Below are 23,408 nucleotides of genomic sequence, written 5' to 3'. Positions count from 1 at the left end.
CGCAATCTGTAGACAAGTTTCCTTGCAACGGCTGGATAAGTCATTCTACCTCTCTAGTACTCCACGACTTTTACATTTAATTTTTTCCCCCTCCTTTCGAATGATTCTTGGGTTGTTTACATGTTACACTCGTAAAACCACGTCTCATCATCAGTTATGATGCGCTCCATAAACGTTGGTTCGAAATTCGTACAATCAAGTATGTCCGAAGAGATTTGCTCACAGTAATGTTTTTGCAGAAAATTCAGCTGTTTTGGAACAGCCCGTGCAGCAACGTGTCTCACGCCCAAATTTTCCGTCAAAATCGTACAAACTGACTCGTGAGAGATGTTAAGGCAATGTGATAACTTCCTTAAGCTGGCATGACGATTTTTTTTGTTCAATAATGTCGTTGAATGTAAATATTGTGGATCATTAGTGAGGTAGACTGACTTATCCAGCCTTTGCATGCAAACTGGTCTACAAATCCTACTTAAAGTTACCGTCATAATGAAAGACAGTATTGGCGACCTATAATTTTTTTTTTAAATCACCTTCAGCAAAAGCAATTTAAAACAACAATTCGGGGTATTTTTTTGACAGAAAGTATAAGTATACATTTTTACAGGAAATGTTCGTTTTTTTTTATATTATTCATAACTTTTGTCATTAGGGTTATATTCTTTTTTTGTTTTGTATTTAGAAAGTTCAACTAAAAATTGTATTCTGAGTTATACGAAGTATATTCTACATAAGCCGACCCAAAATATCAAAACTTTCTTACTGACAGTATGCGAGTATTCATATATAGATGCAAATAATATGTAAATATTGTCAACATACGTATTCACGTTTTAAGCACATTAAATTTCAAAATAAAGTATTATAGATGACACGAAGATCTTCTTTGAACAAATAAATAAAGATAAGGATTATTATTAATTTGAATTCCAATATAAAAAATGTATTTCACCAATTTTCTTGAAAGAAAAACTCCATAATTATTAAAGTTCAACGAAAAACAAAAATTTGACATCATATAAACACACCACCAGAAACATCGTAGGAGTTCATTAACCTTAATATTCTTAATGTAGCCTTTTACTTTATTCCTAACTAAAATTTCTCAAATCTTCCACTAACAATACCTTTCAAGTCACAACTTTATGTGCAAAGCAATTTCTATGCCACTGAGTAGTTTTCTAATTTTTGGAGTTGAAGTATATCAACATTTTTAATCCATCAATTAGTCCTGAAAATAAAGCAAATGTATTAATAGATGTTACCATTACGATCATAAGCCCTAACATATGTTTCATCACTACTGTAAACTGATAAACATGTATTTAATATAATTGAATAGGCGTAAATAAAGTAAATTTGTAAACTAATAAAAAACCTGTTGACGCCATCCTACCTATAATGAAATGATGCAAATAAAAAGTTATTTGTCAAATGGTAAAAAACATTAACTTTAGATTCAGTCTCTCCAAACTATACAAGAAGTGTTTTCTATAGACAACGTAACTCCAAATATATATTTTGCCACTGTAAATAAAGTTTCTTAAAAGTTATTAAATCAAATATAGTATCTTCAATATGAAAACTCTTAATGCTGAAAATATTTTAATATTTATGAATGTCTACATCAAACTATAATTAAATATAAACTCTTATAAGCGGATCATAATTAGAATAATATTTTATTTAAAAAAAAAAATGATAACATCCAGCAGTTCAGTTTTTTTATTATTTTAATTTCATGGAATGAAGTTTAAATGGAGTGAGGTTGAGAATGAACTTGTTAATCTACATAAATAGATTTGCTCTCATCATGTGATATCTAACAAGAACATCATTTCTATATTGATATTAAAACAAAAATATGATAACCTATGTATATATTTTTTTTTCATTTATTGCAAATCAATATCAAGAAAATATAATCACAATAATAACTACTTACATATAGAGATTCATTTAAGTTCGTTAAATTAATGGAAGAAAGTAATAAAAATACATTAGGAATAATTTAATAGTTGTAGTACTATGTGCATTGTAATTTGTACGCCGATACAGTCTATAGAGTCGAGGTTGCGTAGATTTATAATATTGTTCCGATCAATTATTTTATATATTAATTAGACATTATTTACGGCGTCATTGTTATTAAAAAAAAGAAAGAGGCAAACAACAACATTAGCAATGCAGTTTGCATGACCTACTGTCAAACCTCCTAATCAAAGCCATACTCCGTACAATAAACTTTTCGAAGCCTATAGGAAGGCTTCCGCTTTTACATCTAACAGCAAATTTATAGTACGTAAATATAAAACACATAGAAATATAATAATTAATAGGTTTTATACGGTTGAGTATCGTTCTAAAAACTAGAATATGATGTACAAACTGAATATTTTTTTTCTTGTTCAATAAAACTAGATCATGGTGTTGTGAGATCATACATTAAGTCGAAATCGAAGCATCGGAGTCAATCTCTTGGAGCTCCTTCCTAGCCGCCGTCAAAAGTCTTTTGTTTATATTCATTCTCTTCGCCATTGCAGCAACTATCATCATATGGACTTTAACAATGCATTTATTGGGTAATGCATACCTCTCATTATCTACTATTAGACCATACATAATTTGAGACTCTGATAGTTTTTTCCCTATAAAAGCATCCACTCTCTTCTTGAGTGAAGTGAAGTATGTTTTAATGGGTTAAATGCTCCCAGAAAGTGGCTAATTGTTTTTTTTTTTATTGTTTCCCCACATGCAGAACACTTGAAAATATTTATTTCCTGTGTTCCTAGGTTTCCAACATAGAACGATCCTGATGCAATTTTATATTTGTTGAGTATTTGGCTCGAAGTTAGATCCTTGTCATATATTCCATAGCAGAAATTTATCAGCTTGCCTGTCTCAATTCCAGTTCATTTTAACAAAAGCTGCAAAAAATTCGTGCCACAACCGGAGTAAAGTTAATAAGAACACCTTTGGATTGGGGGTACTATCATACACTAAAACATATATTCTGTAAGGGATTACATTTAAAAGGACGTACATACATTTGAGTATTAAAATATACAAACTCGTAAAACACCTATCTATTTAAAACAAATCCCAACGTCATGATATAAAACTAAATAAAAGACAATACATAACACCACCCCTCATTCAACTTGTACTCGAGGACGAAGTTGATTCATGTGTCTTTTCACCATTCCTTGAGGGGTCTGAACAGACCACAGCACATCTCCAATCTTCTTTTGTAACACTCCAGCTACCCACTTGGGCTGGCGAAGGCCGTACCAACGGCACCACACGGTCATTTTGATTTTAAATTCTTTCTTTCGTGATGAAGGAGGAGAAGGAGACGAAGGATAAGGAAGAGTTACAGGAGACGGAAGGTATCCATCCAATCGCGTGCGAATGCGGCGTGCGCCCAACAGCTCAGCCGGCGTGCTCCCACATTCTAACGGCGTTGCCCTGTAGGCAAACAAGATTTCCTCTAGTGAAGCACCTATGTTCTTCTTTATTCCATTTTTAATAATTCTTACTCCTCTCTCAGCCTGCCCATTGGACTGTGGATGATATGGGGAGAGAAGGAATGGGCTACCCCCCATTCGGACATCTTAGTTTTGAAAAGATCACTAGCGAATTGTGACCCATTGTCCGAATGTATTTTCTTCGGGAATCCAAAACGCGAAAACCACGCAAAAAGTTGCCTAAGTGTAGCCTCTGACGATGTATTCGTCATGTACGCCGCTTCTATCCACTTGGACCCAGCATCCATTAGTATTAAAAATCTTTCCCCTTTATCTTTCCATAATCCACGTGGACTCTTTCCCATACATTTGCAGGCGAAAAGGGAGTGAATTGTGACGCCGGGGCTGGAGCACTCTCCTGACATGTGCGACACGCTGATACAAAATCCTCGACATCATTATCGAAACCGGGCCACCAAATCACACTTCGAGCAACAGATTTCATCTTAACAACGCCTCGATGCGTCAAATGCAACTCTTGCATAAACTTTCTTCTCAAGGGAAGAGGGACGATGAGGCGGACACCCCAAAACAACAAGCCATTCTTGAGGGACAAACAATTCTTCCTTTGGGAGTAGGCCCTGAGGGTGGTACTGTCCCATACACCCGTTCTAGCAGCCTCCACAGCGCTGCAAAGCTCTTGATCTTCCTGTAACGCAGACAGGAGGGACGATTCAGAAGAGCATGAGCTAGAGATAGCTCTACATTGTAATAATTCCGTGGGATCATCCAGACACGGAGGATCGTCGACTGGTACGCGGGAAAAAGCATCCGCGTGGGAATGGTCGATGCCTCTCACATGTTCGATTGAGTAATCAAACGTCGACAACAACATTGAAAATCTAGCGAGACGGGCAGAGACGACACTTGGCAAGTCTTTACATGGGTTGAGAATATATTGGAGTGGTTTGTGGTCCGTCTTGATCTTGAAATGACGACCAATCAAATATCTTTCAAATTTCTTCAACCCATAAATAATTCCTGTTGCTTCTTTGTCAATTTGCGAGTAGTTAGCTTCGCTCTTTGATAGCTTTCTTGAAGCAAACGCCACCGGGCGCTCCATACCATTTTCCAACTGTGCTAGAACGGCTCCAAGACCAATAGGGGAGGCATCCGTCGACAACACCAACGGCAGAGACGGGTCATAATGAGTGAGAACAGGTGAGTTAGCTATAGCAGACTTTATATTTTGAAAACTCACCTGTCTTTTTTCAGACCACGAGAAGACAATGTCCTTCTTCAACAGTTCGTGGAGGGGAGAAGCTTCCTCTGATAGATGTGGTATAAAATGACCATAGTATTGTACAAGGCCCAAGAACGATTTCACCTCAGTACACGATGCAGGAACAGGAAAGTCCAGGACCGGTCGAATCAACTCTGGATCCAGGGATCGGCCACTTTGGGATATGCGAAACCCTAAATAAGTTAACTCCTCACCCATCAGGATACACTTGCCGGGCTTCAGACGACCTCCAGCATTCGAGATTCGACTGAACACTTCATTTAAAATACGAAAGTGTTCCTCCTTACTTCTGGAGAATATGAGGACATCATCTATATAAATCTTGACACCCGAATACCACTTAATAGCCTCTCTTGAGCTGCCTGCACAATAGCAGGAGCCGAGGCCAGACCATAAGGTAAGACGTTATATCTATAAAGTCCTAACTGTGTATTTATAACCAAAAACTCTTTTGATTTTTCTTCTAATTCATATTGTTCATAACGCCTGAGCAAGGTCCGCAAACAATTCATCTGGATGAGGGAGTGGGTGCAACATCTTGTTGACAACTGGAGATATGGTTTGAGTAAAGTCGGCACAAACCCGAACACTTCCATCTGGTTTAAGGACTGAAACGATTGGAGAGGCCCATTCTGACGAATCAATCTTGGAAATGGTACCGCGCTTCTCCATCTCTCGGATCTCCACAGCGACCTTCTCACGGAGTGCGAGTGGCACTGAACGTGCTCTGATGTAACGGGGACGAGCATTATCTTGCAGGTGGATCACTGCTTGTGTATGTTTCATTGTACTTCCTTTGGAGTCGTCGAATATAATATTATATTTTTCTTTAGAATTTCCACACGGGATTCCGTAGAAGCGCCAGCCGTACATGCGTTGATGGAGTTGCTCAATTTCACCAACCCGAAATCTAGGCAATCACGGAAACCCAGGATTGGCTGCCCAATAGGAGATACAATAAACCTACGAACCACCGGGTCAGAACCATTTAATGAAACCAACAACCTGATAGAGCCCAGAGTCTTGACCTTTCCCCCACCAAAAACCTCTATTGGACCCGTATTCTTGATCAACTTTGACATATCCACCAGATGTTTCGGTAAAATATTTACGTTCGATCCAAGGTCGAGTAACATTTTAACTCTTCTCCCATTTATCCTCAGGAAGGCATAGGCCCTATCCCCTACTCCATCATTCAACTGGAAAGAGATGGAAGAACTAGACAGCGCAGATGACGGACAGCATACTCTAAAATGGCCCATCTTCCCACACCGGGAACACTCCTTGCCAAACGCAGGGCATTTTGCCTTCTGGAAAACATGGCTTCTTCCACAAAACTTGCAGTTCACTCTGTCCATGTTTGGATTAGCCTTTTGCGTCGACCACGTCCCTTTGGAGCGACGGAGACCTTTTGGCCCCTTATACTCTGATGCCATTACAGTTTTACTCGATTCCATTTCTTTAGCGTGGCTGATGGAGGTTTCCAATGCTCTGGCTAATGACAACACGTCTGTCAATTTCGTGCTACCTCTCTCGAAGACAGTTTGGCGGAGCCGTGGGGACGACGTGTTCTTAACCACCACGTCTAGAATAATTTCGTCTTCGAACGAAACTTTGCAGCTCCCACACGCAAAGCGACCAAACTTTGCCTGGCCACGCAACCGAGTCACGTAATCATCCACAGGCTCCCCGACTCCCTGTTTCATCTCAGAGAGCCGGAAGCGTTCAAACAACAGACTTTCCGTTGGGGAGAAAGCATCCCGAATTGCCCTTACCGTCGAGGTGAAGACGTCCTCCTCAGGCAATGCAACAATCTGTATGGTGTTGAACCATTGTTGGACCTCTGTCCCAGCACAGTGAAGCAGGAGAGACTTTTTACGTTCCGGGGACAATTCCCCAAACAAGGACACGTATATTTCGAATTCGTCCCACCATGACGACCATCTATGGCCTCTACGTGGACCATCCATCACAAATGGAGAGGGCTGCCGTACCCCAAGCTGTCCCGTCGTGCCTGAAGCACCATCTCCAGAGGCTTGAGCCCCATCGTTGAAGTCGAAGGACTTGGGATCACAACCACAACCCTCGATGTACTCTCTCACCAATACCACGAGTTCCAATTTCTTTTTACCCCTCAACTCGTCCTCACTTCCTAGTTCCAACCTGGAACATTCGCGTCTCAGCTCCGCGAGCGTGAGCCTTGGTAGTAGTTTCACCATCTTCGTCGCCACTTGTAATGTTCCGCGAACACCACTTACAGACGGAAGCAACGGACCGGAGTAAAGTTAATAAGAACACCTTTGGATTGGGGGTACTATCATACACTAAAACATATATTCTGTAAGGGATTACATTTAAAAGGACGTACATACATTTGAGTATTAAAATATACAAACTCGTAAAACACCTATCTATTTAAAACAAATCCCAACGTCATGATATAAAACTAAATAAAAGCTTGATGCCATTAATTCCTCGACGGTCCTTATTCCTTTTCTACTTAACGTTTCAATATTCATCTTACTGATAGGGAAGTAAGTTATATCTATATTCTTGAACGGAGATATCGGCACCTGTTTATTATTAATTATGTTCTTCATTGCTTCTACCCAAGGAGGATGGTCGTAATATTTATAGTATATTAATTCCCTCCACAAGACCCCATCATTTTTGGTGGGTTTTTTTTCTTGTCATCGAACATGTCATCAATATCCAGTGAGCATCTAAATTTATTGCTCTAAGTCCACCTTTATATTTTTCCACGTATATTCTGTCATTTTTTATGTTTTTAGGTCACCTTATGTATTCATTTTCACATATTTTCACAAATTTTTGACTTATCGTATGGTTGTAGTTTGTTACTTTGAACCAATGGTTCAGTGAAGGAATTAATATTTGATTTAACACTTTTATTCTGTCTATTAGGTTCAGATTGTGCTTTTTGGCTGTTTTTATCCGTCTTCGAAGAGCATTTTCCATGTAAATGGTATCACTTTCGTATTTACTTGTTTTGTTAACTATAATTCCCAAAAGATCCCCCTCCTCTTTTTCCTGCATTTCCAAGTTATTTAAAACTGTTTTCTCCAGCAAAGTTGTCATAAATGTAGATTTGTTCCAATTTGTTTTCAGTCCACTTAGACATCTAAACTCCTCTAATATGCTTACAAAGTTATTAATATTTTTTTCCATGTTATTTTCGTCAAATAGGAACGTGGCGTTGTCTGCATAGAAAACACTTATATTTAATACACGAGATTTTTTCCCATTTATGTTCGTACCATCTAGTATGTACTCAGTTCTTAGTTGTAGTGGTATTATTGCCAAGTTAAATAGTACTGGGTTTAGGGGATCTTCTTGTGGGCATCCTCTTTCGACATTTATTTTTACTCCTCCACCGAAACCATTTCTCTTTTTGATCCTTTTATGATAGATGCCATCAAATTTATATCTCCTAGAGGTATATTTAAAGTATGGAGCTGATTAATTATATGCTCGCGCGATATTGTATCGAATACTTTTGAAAAATCAATAAAACTGTAGCCATCTTTTTATTTCTTTTGTCCTGCCATCTTATTCATTCTTTAACGGATATCGCTACGTCGCTGATTGATCTGTTTTTTCTAAAACCAAATTGGGAACTAGGTAAAATTTCTCCTAGAAATGGGGTCATTCTCTCAACTATTAATCCAGATAAAATTTTATAATATACATTTAAGAATGTAATTGATCTTAAGTTATACACATAATTTGCATTTTTGCCCTTTTTTTAAAGAGTAGTATAATTCCTTCCTTGATTTCTTCGGGAAGAGATTGCTGTTGTAAGATTTCGTTAAAGTAGTTTGTTAAATTAGGGATTGTATGAGGAAACTTTTTATATAATTCTGGTCTTATTCCAGATGGGCCAGGGGATTTTCCATCTTTTAATTTTTTGTTCGTGTATTCATTTACTTCTCTAATGGTAAATTCTTTTAGTCAGTTTTTTTTCTGTTTAGTAGATCATTTAACCTTGAAATCAAATTTTGAATTTTTAGTATCGTTTCCAGGTACATCAAATAATATTTTGTTGTAATACTCTTGTACAATCTTCTGCACCGTATCTTCATCGTCTCTCAGTTGTCCTCCTTCATCATAAAGGGATAACTTGTTGCACCTATATCTTTCTCCGTACATCTTGATTATGTTGATGTTTTTTTCATTAATATTTCGATTAATTTTCCTAGCTCTTAGGAATGCCGACTTTGCTTCTTTCTCCATAATGCCTCGTATTTCGATTTCTGAACTCTCATTTCCTGACTGTAGTAGTTCAATAATTTTTTCTTTGTATGATCTTTTTTTTCGCCTTTCTTCTTCCTTCCTCCGTGAGTATACATTTTCTTTTTAGGTGCATTTTTTTAATTGCATTGGATATTTCCTCACCTTCATCCATCCCCTCATGTATTTCTTGCAACATTTGCTCTATTCTTGAAGATACATAATATGATTTTAGCAATTCGTTATTCATTTTCCGGTTTCGTCGGTATTTTCTCTTTTTCGGTTCTGCAATATTTGCAAGTAGAAATTTGTGATCAGATATAGCACCACTTTTAATTACTTTTTAGTTTTCTATCATACAGGATATTTCTCCGCTGCATAGAAGGTAATCCATTCGTGCTGATGATTGTTTTTTTCTTTCAGTTTCTGTAGTGCAAATAGGTATGATCTTGATTTCTTCGAACTTTTCCAATGTCTTTAATATTGTTGTTTTGGATCCAGGGTTTGAAGGCATCCGTATTTGCGTGGGTTTTGGCATAGTTTTTTGTTTCCTCTTTTCCCACTCTGGGCATTTTAAAGTCTCCAGTAATTATATGTGAGTTGTTATCCTTAGGTGTTACTTTTTCTAAGATATTTTTATATGTTTTTCCTATAAAACTATATTTTATTGATTAACATACAGGTCTTCAAATTACTATTGTACCAATTGTTCTTCTTTTTTTCAAAAAAGTAGATGCCAACTTTTACAAATTCATTTTCTATTTAAATTTATATAAAGAGTGAACAAATTTGTAATAGAACCAAACATTCCTTAAAATATAGAAAATATAATGATATTGAGCTTTGCTAATAAACTACTAACAACATAGGTTCTGTGACCTAATTTGGGAAATATATTAGATTAGGATTATATTTCCATATTGGTAAAAAAACATTTTTTTAATAAAAAGATAGCACATTTTAAAGCACAATAAAACTTTTTATGAAAATTTTGAGTTTATTATAAAACTTTTAAAAATCAGTGGGTAAACTATTAATTGAAAACTGCAAATAAAATATTTTTATTCGAACTACTATTGATGAAGCACCTTGTAATTATTTTTCAAATTTATTATATAAGCACAGGATTTTTCCTTCTTAAAGTAGATAATTTCTTACGTCGTAATGTATAAACTGTCAGACGTAATTTATATATATATATATATATGCTAATATAATTCCAACCAAGACTTATAATTATAACTCTACCACAAGTCCTCAAGTTTACTTTTTGTCTTTTATGAGCACAAACGAATGTTCAATCAGGTTTTGCATATAATTGAATCTAGTAGGAAGGGAAATTCACTATTCAGGAATTAAATAATAATAACAATAGCTAAGAGGAACAAAATTCGAAAAAGAAAAAAAGTCCTCTTAAAAAATACAAACGATTTAGATCACGAATTTTTAAAAGCATAAAACCAAACTATATAGGGCTTCATAGCAGTTTACATATAAAGTTAGAATATATTTGTTTCCATGACCTTCAAATGCATAAATAACAGACTCAATAAATTATGTATGTATTAAGGACAGTTTTCCTAACAGAAACATTGTTTTTTTTATTTATTTAGGGATTATTTATTATCTTTATTTTACATGGTTATTTAGTGACTTCTAAAAAAAATTCATATAATCTAAATTAATTTATGTCTTGATACCCTTTATCCAATATATATAAGTATCTAATAGACCTTAAAAAATTATAAATTAATTTTTTTGAAAGTCTTTGTGAATTAAGTGATTAATCTTCATAGAAACCACATTTCAGTTAAATAGAGATAAACTGCGAAATTAATTAACTAAATTAAATATGGATAATTGATAGCATGTTAAAAATAATATAAATTTCTTGTCAATCCATAATCCTTTTTCACGTTTATAAAAGTGTACGTCTCTTTAAAATATACGTAAATTATAACTTTCTCTACACAATTCATTTAACACATTCTATTTTTAAATTTATTTTTATGTACAGTTGCAATAATTGATTGCAATTCATTAATAAATAATAAAGGTTTGAAACATTATTTTTATAATTAACACACAGAAATGATAGGAATCATCCTAAGTAAAGTTTTGGAAAATGACTATAATTGCGTTAAGAGATATGTTTGTTAATTTTATGCAAAAGTTGCATATTTTACAGCTGATTGTTTACCTTTTGAATGTCATATTTTCCAAGTTTTTCCGGATAAATATTAACGAAAATGGAGCAAAAAGCGGCTTGTTTAGTCCGCGCCGGATTTAGCCATTCTGATATTGCAAAGACCTTTCCTATCTGCAAAACAACGATCTGGAGGTTCAAGATTATGGTTAACAAGTGTAAAGATATCAGTGATCGTCATAGAAGCAGAAGGCCGATCAAATTAAAGCCTGAAACGGCAAAAAAAGCCGTTTTGGAAAATCAGAAGATGAAGAACTTGGCGAAGAAGCGTTCGGTGAGCTGTTTTTACGGTGCCCAATTCAGTAAAAAAAGTTAGTGGCAAGTCTGTAATACATATTGAACGACCCTTCCTTACTCAACAGCAACAATTAAGATTGGATCAGTGCAAAAAGTTTTACAATGACCTGCGGTATAATGGAAACCAAATTTTGTTCTCCTCGGACGAGAAGACATTTACAGTGAATCCCGTCAACAATAGGCAAAATGATCGGATCGTAGGTTTTGTAGAAGATTTTCAACAAATTATTTACTTACATAAAAAAAAATATTTTGAAAAAAGAGAAAAAAAATTAAAAATTAATTATTTAAAAAAATATATATTTTTTTTAGAGACATAGATGCCAAAATATTTCTTGATAGTAAAGAAAAATACAACTATAAAATAATTTTGTGATTTACCAATCATAAAATTTTTTATTTTTTTTATTTTTCCTGATGGCAATTTGTTTGGAAGTAAAATACTTCCTCTTTAACATTAAAAAAAAAAACATACAATGTAATATAATACCCAAAGAATAACATAAAATGTCTTTTTTTCTTTCTTTTTTGCATTCTATATATACCAATTTAACCCTTAGAGTACTTATAAAATGCTACTTAGAAGGAAAGGGGGGGGGGAATTATTTATTACTATTTCTAAAAAAAAAAAATTGGCTCAAAAATGCATAAATATACATTAGATTAAGGCTAGATACTTTCCATTAACAACTAAGATAATAAATTATTTATATTCAATTATTAATAGACTTTTTATGCAGTAAAAACTGATGCAGTTAAATCTTGCTCGATTTATCATAACTTAATATAAGCATTAAGAATTTATGTTTGTCCTTGTTTCTTTAAATGAAAATCAAAAATATTAACATCATAATAAGTATTTGATCTTAAGACTTACTATTTTCCACCTAGCTGTAGTTTTTATTAATAAATGTAATTTATTTCCGAAAAAAATATGATGGTCATTTAATAACCAAACTGAGACTCATCAATTTTTTTTTAGATGATTAATGGCATCATATTCCCATACCAATGTACTTCAACAAATTGAGAAGCATTCCATTTTCCAATTGATATCAATTTAATGTGGTTTAGCCAATGAATTCTCTGCAAAATTGGAGGAACATTCAATCTTGTTTGGTTCTCTCAGTTTTCCCTACGACTTCTCTTGCACACAATGGTGGTAAAGTATTGTTTCTTTCGGAATATCATGAGGGTCAAATACTGATGTCCCAGTCTTCAAAAGTTTAAGATGACTTAAAGAAAAAATGTAGTTCATTATTTAATCTAAATTATGTAGCATCTTGTCATTTTATCTTGGGATCATCTGCACAGGAATACTCATTTGTGTGATGACATTATTTGTTTTCTTTTAAAATATTGCAGAATTTTGACAAATGTTTAAATTATTTTTAGTTAGAGTTTAAACAAAATCTGATCTTAGATGTGGTTTCAGCAAAAACTATGCTATTAGCTTATTTCCATATATAGGGTTGAATACATAGACTAAATTATTCAATACAAAATAAAATCCTTAAACACTTCAAAATCCAAATTAGCATCCTATTTCATATTTAATTTTCTCAAATAATTTTTCTACAAGTTTTTCTGAATACTTTATTTCCATGTGACTGTGCCATGTTATGTTTTAATTGTATATCATTAATTTATCTCTAGCACTTACGGGGTAAGGACTCAAAAATTAGAAAGTTTTCAAAGCCGTTTTCACTTATACATATTTTTATGTCAAACTTTTGAAGCAAAAGTTGGTAATTTAATAATTTTCTACACGTTTCAATATATCCCCCTTAGTAAAAAATATTCATACATCATTGTAAACTTCTTATTTACAAATTGATATTCATATATAATATTGGATACATGGCATAAATCAAGGAAATGAGAAGTATCAACAAGTATTTTAATGAAAATAATTATTTAAACGGTATAGAGAGGGAACAAAATGGGATAAGTTTGAGAAGTACTGATCATCATACAAAGTGATCTATGATAATTCATGTATCTTATTAGGGGTATACCAATGTATCGAAATTGGTAAGAATCGCGGCATCTTTTAAAGTATCAGAATCGATTATCGAAAATAGACATAATTATTTATATAGATAATATGACATATTTGAGATCATTTTTGGGGACAAAACTACGGGTACAAATCAATAAAATAGCTAAGCTAGATGACGTCGTTCAGACAAACTAAAAAAAAAAAAATAGAAGTGAGGGAAAGTACATAGAAAGATTATAAAAATTTGCAGGTTTGTACTGGAACTTTAGTTGAAAGTAACAATAAAGAAATAACCACATTCATAGTGCCCATACATTTGAATTGTATCATGACTTATGAGTCGTTCAAAAAGTACGTAACGGGAAGAGTTTGGTTGAGTGGTTTACTGTAAAACCGTTTACTAACTTTTTCACTTAATATTTCTTTTTGTATACTTGTTAAATAATTCATATTTCAATCTTAAGGCGAAGCATACAAAACTCAGCTAGAAACTGGAGACAGTTCAAGACTAATTGATCTCATGTGGACCAGTAAAATAATAGGAAATAGCTTTTTTTTAGTATCACAAGTATTTTTTTTTATTTATTATTTATTTATTAGTGAAGCAGTTGAAGATAAAATAAGAGACTGAGGGGCGAGGAGGCTCATTTTGAATACCTAACACTACAAAGTGTCAAACTTCCTAGTATGAGCCAACCAAAAATGAATTGGCTTCTGAGCATGGAGAGTAATAAACTTTTTAAAATTTAAATTTATTGACAACGAATTATGATTGATGAATTTATGTTTGTTTTTTTTTTCCTTTCCATAAATAATGAAAAGTTAAACATTAAAAAAAGAAGACAATTTTTGTTATTTGTTTATGAAATTCCTTTATTCATGAAAAGAAATCGGAATTATCTGTTAATATTCTTTTGGAATGAGAACTGGAATCGGTCAAAAGTTTGTTATCGGTACATCCCTATATCATATTTTATTTAACTCGCGTAAAATATATTAAAAAATTTAATTTAAAAAAATTTTAAGCTTGGTTATTTGGTCTTCAAAAGGTATATTTTAATTTCATTAATTTCTAACACATATTTATTTAATGTCTAAAGTGTTGCACCGTTCCAAGTACTATAGTTTGCTACAACTTGTGAAAAAAAAAATGGTATAACTTTTCAGTAAAGTTAATCATTGAAAGACATACATAGTGTTAAATTTTAACGTGTCCTAATGAAACGAGCTCCCACTAATTAAATCTAAATGAAAATATGTTACAACTATCCCCGGTCATTTGAAAAGTATAGTAGAGTTAAGGTAATTAAGTTTCTTATCTGGAAACACATTGTAACTCAATTTACAAAATATAAAAAAAAATATTTCTTTTGTAATTAAGATGTAAACAGTTTTCAAAGTTGATCTTTGTTTTTAGGATCAGTGCATATATATATATATATATATATGCTACAAATGGAAAGGGTAATAAAAACTCTACATCTCACTGCAGCCTTTGAATTTATTTAGTACAAGTGTCGTTTGAAAAGTTTCTGACCTCAACATGATGATGGGACGACTCGTAAATAAAATCTAGTCACCTCTATCTAGCATCTGTCGACAGTTACTCAATATTTTGTGAAAATGGACAAAATGAAGTATCACTCTGTTGGCATAGTTTAGACACAATCCATCTGAGTTTTGGCATCAATTAATTATTGTACATAAAACTTGGATAGACCATTATACAGTCCAAGGATTTTCGTCAAATTAAGAGGCAATCAACTTCGTGAACAACTATTTTGCAGAAAGAAACACCGAGCACTACTTCAATGTTTTACAGAGATAGGAACATCGCTGGACAAGTGTGTAGAGTTACACGGAGATTATATTCAAACATAAAATTAAAAATTAAAAAAAATTGTATTGCTTCTTTGTTAAGTCGGAAACTTTTCATACCCACCTTGTATTTCTCTCGTTGTATCAACTTTTTTTTAAACAATTAGATGAGATTTCATTTGTTTTTTCATTTTTATCAAGTGTTCCATACTTTTTACGACAAATATAGAATATACTTTTTAGGTAGAAGTAAATTAGTCGTTTTTAGATTTGTATCTCAAAAGAAAAAAACTTTGAATGCATTTTATTAAGATTTACATTATATATTTTTAAGTTATTTCAAACATTTCACTCCTTTGTTATAATGCTAAGGATTAATTAACTTTAAATATAATTATGTATATATTATTTTATGTACAAATACATACGTTTTTGAATGATACAAGATAAATTAATGGTTTTCTTCAATTGAACAAAAATTCGATTTATATTTTTTTTCTTTTCTAATACTTTTTTAGAAGCTTTCATTTCATGAATCCGTTATATAATGTTCAAAATGGATTACGGGTTTAGTTTAAGGCTTTTTTTATATTTTTTTCAATTGAAATGAATCTGCTTTTGGTTCCATAATTCTAAAAATACAGTAAAGATGTCTAATATTCATACATCTCAAATTGTCAGTCGCTTTCAACGCATTTTTCCCTTTCAGATATTGAAAATGTAAAATATGGCAAATTTCTTCCCTTGACACCTCCATTCTCGACGCACGATAATTCAAGACTCAACAGACCAAGTGTAATGCTGTCTGAAAAGGGAAAAGAGAAGACATAAAATATTGAAAGTGGACTTAGGCATGCTAGAGGACTTTATTTCTCGATATGGCAAATATTTAAAAGTTGTTAAAGGGCATAAGTTTCCAAACCCAAGGCTAGAACAGTGTTTCTTGCCTTGGGCTTAAAAAATGCATTAAAAATGAAGAAACAAGTAAAATATATGCGTGTAATACCCGGTACTAAAAGAGTATATTTATTTACTTACACCATCTTTAGGACTAAAATGCCCATAATATGAAGCCAATTAAAGAAACTTTGTTTAAATATTGTTGAAAGATATACTTACGAGTATTATATACAATACTTAATTTTTTTAAATGTATTTCGATTCAACTGTATAATTTTGAAGGAACAACTAGAAATAATAATTTTTTCCCGATATTTTTCAGATTTTCAAGTCAAAACACGTCCATGATGGCCCTTTTTATTGAAGATTATAGGATATTTTCTTGTTTAGATGAATAAAAAGTAAAGTAAAAATAACCTGCAATTCTCAATTAGAAACTTTTCTCATTACGGTACAGTCTATAGAAAATATATATGTTACGTAATTGACACATAATCGCTTTACCTAATTAAGTTAAAATGTGATTCTCAGTGTTATCTCTATATGAAATGGTTTTTTTTTCTTTTTTTCACAGTTTTATTCATTTACTTAATATAAATAACAGAAAATGGTTATAAAAGTGATTTAAAATAAACTCAAATATATTTTCTTGACAACTTAAATATTCTTAACAAAAGATAAATATCATATGATTGGCATCCTTTTTATCAAAACAGTCAGTCTTCTCAACAACATCAGAGATGATATCGACCATGTAGAACACAATTTCAGTCAAATAATCATATTTATTTGACATATCATTTCACGGACCCCATTAATTTCTTGTTCCATGCTAACAAGTTTACACACATGACCAGTAAAGACCTCCACTACTTAGAAAGGACGATATAATAATCTTTTAATCTTCCTGGCACGTTTTACAATAAGTTTGTCTCCTTTAAACAATTCATCCATACCCAAAATAGCAAAAATATCATGAAGGATTTGTAATCTTGAAAGATCTTTTGAATATTTCGAGTGAAAATTCGTATATTGTGACACTCGTATTGGGAGGTATAACTATTTTTATTTTTTTTACGTTAATAATCGGGAGTTACAACAAGATAAATGATATTCAACACTGAACTACTCTGATGGTCTAATAAAAAGTTGGCCAGTCAACTTCTCTGTTTCTACCACTTGCCATAGCTGACTGAAGATTTGAATACACTACAGCTTTAATTTGCCTCACTGCCCATCGAAATCGTTTTGTCGTCTTTATATATTTATTTCTTAATAAGGTAGGCTTATTATTTTAATTTGTAAGAATAGTGCTCAAGTTAACTACACCAGAGTAACTTTTCGAATTTAGACTTAAAAAATCCTTAGATGAAATCAATTGTCTCACTTAACCCTTTCATCCACATTTTCTACCGTCCAAGATAATATTAACATCTTTCTACTTTATAAACAGAATCAAATAATACACATTACTGAAATTTTCTAGTTTGGGAAAGAATGAATTATCATAAATGAGGACAATTCACCATTCTTAGCTCAAATGTTTATTTTAGTGAACGATTTAATAAAAAAAACTACTTTGATTTATGTTTTATAAGATAGATTTGTTTCATTTGAAGAAATATATAAGTATGTTCTCGCATATTTAACATCATACACAAATTAAAAGCTAAATTTAAAAAATCAATCGATATCTAACTTTTTTTAGACGACAAATCCTTTGTAGTTCCACTAATATAAAGTAATTGAAAAAAATATTGTTTTCCAAAAAAGATTCTTCAATTTTACTTATCTATGACAATCTTCCTTTTTCTTAAATTTAAAAGTCCCTTTTGAATACAGTACCCATGAACTTTTTCTGGACGTTTTCAAAAAAATACGATGAATCCGAAAGAAATCTTAACTTTCTCGAGAAAAAAAAAGTTAACCATCACAGAACATAAAATCTAATCTTTTTTTATCTAAGATCAAATCTAAATCTTAATTTTGAGCTCTATGTGCAGTTTTATACAATTAAACGAAAGTAAAATTTTGTTCTCATTAAAGATGCATCTAAGATTCGAATTTAAAGAATTATATGTGTGTGATACCTGAGCAAGTGACTAGTGCCTTTTTTTTAGCCACACAGATTATCATGATGGAAATGCCGTTTTTAAAAATGAATTAGAAAAATATTTATCGGTGAAGGTAATTCATTATCCTATGGATATAACGGTCTTTTTATCATTTCTATTAATGTTTTGCAGAAATCTCTTAACTCATATTATGTAGCAACATTTAGGGAGTGTTCATCTCTCAATGTTTTAAGAGAAAAGGTACACATATGAACTATAATGAGATCTTAGAAGGGTTCTGGAAAAGTTGACAACCTACTAGGGGAGGATGCAAAGACTATCAAGGACGGTTGTTGATATCTTCTACTCTTTTGAGAAGTTTCTTAGAGACTGAGAGGTTATCTTAGAGATAAGAACATCCGGACGAGGGGAGTGGACTTTACAGATGAAATACAAAATTCAATTGAGCTCATAAACAAAATGGCCATTGAAAAATACAAATTAACTTTTGTAACCAGTTCCAAAGCCTGCATTGTCAATACGCCTTCGATTATATTTACAGAGTATGGCAGACCTTAGAAAATTCTGTCAAACTTCGACATGGGACCCTTTTCATAAATATCTGGATAGAATGAATTATCATGTACAGAAGAGCTTGAGTTTTCTGGAAAATGCCCTACTATCCTTATTAGAACAATGGCTAAACAATACTTTAGAAGTAAATGCGATTTTTTTTTTTACATAGAAAAACGTAAATGTTACTTTTGTCCGATCAAGGATTAAATAATGGATTATATATTCTTTGAATGCTAGACGCTTTGTCCAATATATACGTTCGCCATCGGTGAACTCTTAAACAAGCATTTAATTTTTTATAGCTAGAAGAAAGATTATTTTTCTAGGTTGAGATTATTAACGAAACTAAGGCTCATCATATTTTATATGCAAAACGTATTTTCTAAGAATATGATATTTACGATGTATTATCCGTTGTAAAACTTCACCTGCATGTTCTAAAAAAATATTCATTTTATAAACAAACTCTGAAATACAGTTTTTTCGACAAGTTTTTATATTGTTTTTGCGAAATATGTGAATTTGTGTTTATTATTAATTGACCTTATATGACATATAAACAAATTCCTATTTTTCATACTATCATTTTAAATTGAATTTTATATTCATCATCCTAATAAATTGAAATATTGATAAGCCTTGTTGCCCAGGAAACAAAAATTATTATCATATAATTTGTTTCTGAGAAAAAGATGATCTGATTTGGATTTGACTGTATTATAATATATTACTTGTCAGTATTCATATCAAACAAAGTTTTTCATAATTTGTCTTTAAATGAAATATATGTACATATCATTTATCTAAGTATCTCATTAGATATGTAGAATAATAAGTGCATTTAGAAACGAAAAAAACATGTCCTAAAGCAGTAATCTAATGTAATTCGTATAAGCAACTCTAATTCTTAGAATAAAGTAATTTACAAGTTAATAATATATGTTTTTTTCAATGTAAATTATTTAAAAACTGCTTCTTGTGAGGAGTAAATATTTCTAACGAGCTGAACACCATTACTTATTTTTTTTTTTTTTTTTTTTTTTTTTTTTTTGTGGGGGGGGGCATTTATAAGCCAAATTGTTGTTGTTTTTTTATATAATTTTCATTCCCCGCCCCCAAAACTTATTTATTTTTAGACTGAACATTTTTTAAATAATTTTTATTGTATGACTTTTTTTGAAAACCAATGTATTTATTTCTATTTCTATTTTTTTTTTTTTAATGTTTTTGAAATGTTTTTCTAATTGGTGAGATATAAATGCAATTATTATTGAGTACAATTACTCCATCTAACCTAGAAAATATCTTTTATGTGCATATACATAATGCTAGTGTATAATTTCTTCTCTATGAGTGAGTGTGAATCAAATATCATTCTAGGACAATTGGTCGAAAACATTTTTGCCGAATGACATTTTCCTGAAGGACAATTTTCCGAATAGGCATTTCGCCGAGGTACATTTCGGACATTCTCTTAATAATTAATGTGGTCACCCTTAGCAACAACGATGGCTTCCATGCGGTAGCGGAAGGCCCGGTACCCGCTGCAGATTGGTTTTGAGGGTCTCGTTGTTTGGATATCAGGATGCAGTCCTTCCCCTGAACATGCATCCAAAAGATGTAGTCGAGGTGGTTGGCATCAGGACTGTAGGGGGGCAAAAGTGTTAAGAAAGATTTCAAAAAACTTCTTTAAAACTGATTCAAAAGTGACCCCTCCAACCTCACAAGTTTCTTTCCACCCACTTTAATATTGCTCTCTGGACGTTTTGGAGTTTCTGACGGTGGTCCCGAAGACGCCCAACTGCTTGAGTGACTTGAATGGAAATTCTTAACACTCGTTCAGGTGTAAATTTCCCAACTTGTACGAAAGTCAGAGAGCTCATATTTGTTTTATTTTGTCACTAATTATTTATGTTTTAATTTATCGAAATATTAATTAATTTCTATCGCTGAATCTTCATTAATTATTTAATTTGTAAATATTCACATTTCAAGGGACCTCCGGTATATGCATTAGTAAACAAATGAAAAAACCGTGTTAAAAGGAATATCCAACAATTTTCACCTTCATTTTTCCTTTTGATTGTGTTTTGATTACATCAGAACAGAATACATATAATTTTATGAGTTAATATTTATTATAAACAAGAAATGGGCGCTCGATAGAGTACAAAGCTATACTTCAAATCCTTTTTGCCTAAAAATAGAGATTTATTTGAGTTATGTATTCGATTTGTTCAAAATTTATGGTCAACTATGCCTTTTAACATTTTGTGAGACCTTCACCTCTCAAAATTTCATTTGAGTTATCCATCTCAATTTGTTTAGAATTTATGGTCGATTTTGCGTTTTCCAAATTTAGACTCGAAATTGAATAGTCTTTTACTGTTATTATTTAGAGTTGATCTTATCTATTTGTACACTTAATTTTTCAATTTGAATAAAAAGGAAATGTATTCTTCGATTTTCTTCAAACTCGGTGAAAGATAGGTTTTGTGACTCCAGATTCCTTATGTAAAGCTTCGACTCCATTAAAAGCAACACAAGTGAGAACAAAGGAGTAAAATTTTGAAGCATATATGCACAGCATGTCCCTTGTCAATATCCAAAGAGCTCGGGTGCAGCTTCAGTTAGATGTATCTTCAGAATAAAAAAACAGACAGAACCATGTTCTTAGGCATTATGGCCAGCACAGGCAAAGTCTGCCTTCCCATTTTTGTGGGGTGGAAGGTGCGGTTCAATGTAGATGCTTACATCAAACTTTGTTTTCACTCAAGACGGAGCGAGCTTCTTGTCATCTCGCCGATTAGACCCAGGGCTTCCTGAGATACAAATTTCCAGACGTTTGGGACCTCAACATGTGGCTGCCCTCCTCTCCAGACACGAACCCCTTGGACTATTGTATCTAGGAGCATCTGGAGGAGAAGGTTTGTGCAACTCATCACAGGAGTGTCTAGTCTCTGTTGGCTTCTATCAAGAAGGAGTGTACACAGCTCGATTCTTACAAAATAGTTAAGAGCTTTAAGGGATTTAGGCCTTTTATTAAGGCATTTATTAGAGCTGAGGGTTAGAATATTGTTTAATAGTTTTGCCAAGCCCTATGTCTAAAATTATCGATATATCATCTTTATTTTTAGACATAGGGAAATTTTCCACCTTTGAAAAATCTAATAAGGATTCAGAATCATAACTTTTCTTTTGATAGACACGTACAACTATATTTACAATTTATTTTTCCCTACGAACAGGTTATTCTCTCTAAGGTACATATATCTGGATGTGTTTTTTCTAATTTTTTCTTTCAGGCAATTAGACTTACTGTCATCATAGATAAACACACCGGTACTCAATATTTTCAGCATCCTCTCTAGCTTTAATTCATTTTTGTATAACTCAAGTATCTTCAAAGTCACTTCCATAGATTTATGGATTTGATTTGTCATACCAGGGAACAAGGTTGCAATATCATCCACAAATGCTTCGACATTGTGTTCTAAATTTCCTGTAGTGATACCTTTGAATTATTTATTGACATCAATTTTCCTAATTTAATAGTCACCCGTCTCAATGAATAGGTTGGCAGATATTGCATCTCTTTGACAGTATCCTCGTTTAATCTCAAAGCTGTTTTTACAATCCATTTATATGGTATGTAGGTAGCTCATTCCAACAACAACCGTTTCAATAAAATTTTATTCGTCTATATTCTTACTAAATATAGGGGCACACAACGTTTATCGTACTCTAGAAGTGAATAAATTTTTGAGGAATATATTACATAACACATAAAATCTTTGTTTATAAACAATTTTTTTATTGATATAAAACTAAGTTAACTTAATAATAAAAAAAAGTGTTACATGATACAGTTCAAACCTTTTAGAATCAAAAGGATGTCCACAAACCAAGTTGTGTAAAAAAAAAAGAACCTATTGTGAACCTAAAATAATTTATCAGGTCAAATCTTTGAGTACCATCACTATCACATTCCAAAAAAATCAGTGATACCCATTCAACTGTTGCCAAATCCATTAGTTTGATCCACCTTTTTTCTTCTTTTTTGTACATTTGGCGTTTAATGACCATAAAATAATTATATAAAAACAAAATATTGACAAAAGCTTCATTAATTAACTTGAAAATATATAGAAAGTGTTCGTTAAGTGATCAATTATTTTCCACTAATCTATCACCTTCTGTTGTAAAAATGGAAAACTTAGCTTCTTTAAAATAATTATAAATGTAGTAGAATACAGGAAATATAATTTTAAAAATAAGCATTTTACTAACTAAATCCGATTATATTAGTGTATAAATAATTTAAAAGAAGGATAAATTTATTCGAATATTTCATTGAATAAGGAAATTTATATTTTCTAATTGGAAAAAGAATTATTTTTTTTGTGACATAGTTTCTTCATCTAAAGTTTTTTTTATTGTTGATTATTTTTTTTTTAAACATTATATCGTGTTTGTAGCTATTGGTGCATTCGCTAACCTGTCTCATTAGATTCACAATTGCTATGGAAGGAAG

The 23,408-nt window shown here is 32.3% G+C and overlaps 2 long non-coding RNA genes across 9 annotated transcripts in view; one reads left to right on the top strand and one right to left on the bottom strand.

Moving 5' to 3' along the window:
* The first annotated feature begins 1,814 nt into the window (after positions 1 to 1,814).
* Positions 1,815 to 23,408, top strand: part of LOC121129857 (uncharacterized) — a 41,593-nt gene continuing 19,999 nt past the window's right edge. The window contains exons 1-10 of one of the 8 annotated variants that reach the window (XR_011783734.1): positions 1,819 to 2,298; positions 2,422 to 2,582; positions 11,246 to 11,721; positions 12,507 to 14,253; positions 16,054 to 16,195; positions 16,567 to 16,645; positions 16,961 to 17,524; positions 18,365 to 18,431; positions 18,491 to 19,016; positions 20,255 to 20,828. This is a non-coding gene — a long non-coding RNA (uncharacterized lncRNA). Of the gene's footprint in view, positions 2,299 to 2,421; positions 2,583 to 11,245; positions 11,722 to 12,506; positions 14,254 to 16,053; positions 16,196 to 16,566; positions 16,696 to 16,960; positions 19,365 to 20,254; positions 20,829 to 23,408 lie in introns of those variants that run through there. The other 7 variants (XR_011783732.1, XR_011783735.1, XR_011783733.1 and 4 more) reach the window with 7 other exon arrangements.
* LOC139907266 (uncharacterized) lies at positions 15,808 to 22,568 on the bottom strand. Its single transcript, XR_011783736.1, has 3 exons — positions 22,434 to 22,568; positions 22,194 to 22,376; positions 15,808 to 16,149 (listed from the first exon to the last, which is right to left on the bottom strand). It is a non-coding gene; the product is annotated as an uncharacterized lncRNA (long non-coding RNA).

Source organism: Lepeophtheirus salmonis, chromosome 14, assembly GCF_016086655.4.
Source record: "Lepeophtheirus salmonis chromosome 14, UVic_Lsal_1.4, whole genome shotgun sequence".
NCBI lineage: Eukaryota > Metazoa > Arthropoda > Copepoda > Siphonostomatoida > Caligidae > Lepeophtheirus > Lepeophtheirus salmonis.
This window is presented reverse-complemented; position numbering and strand designations above follow the sequence as displayed.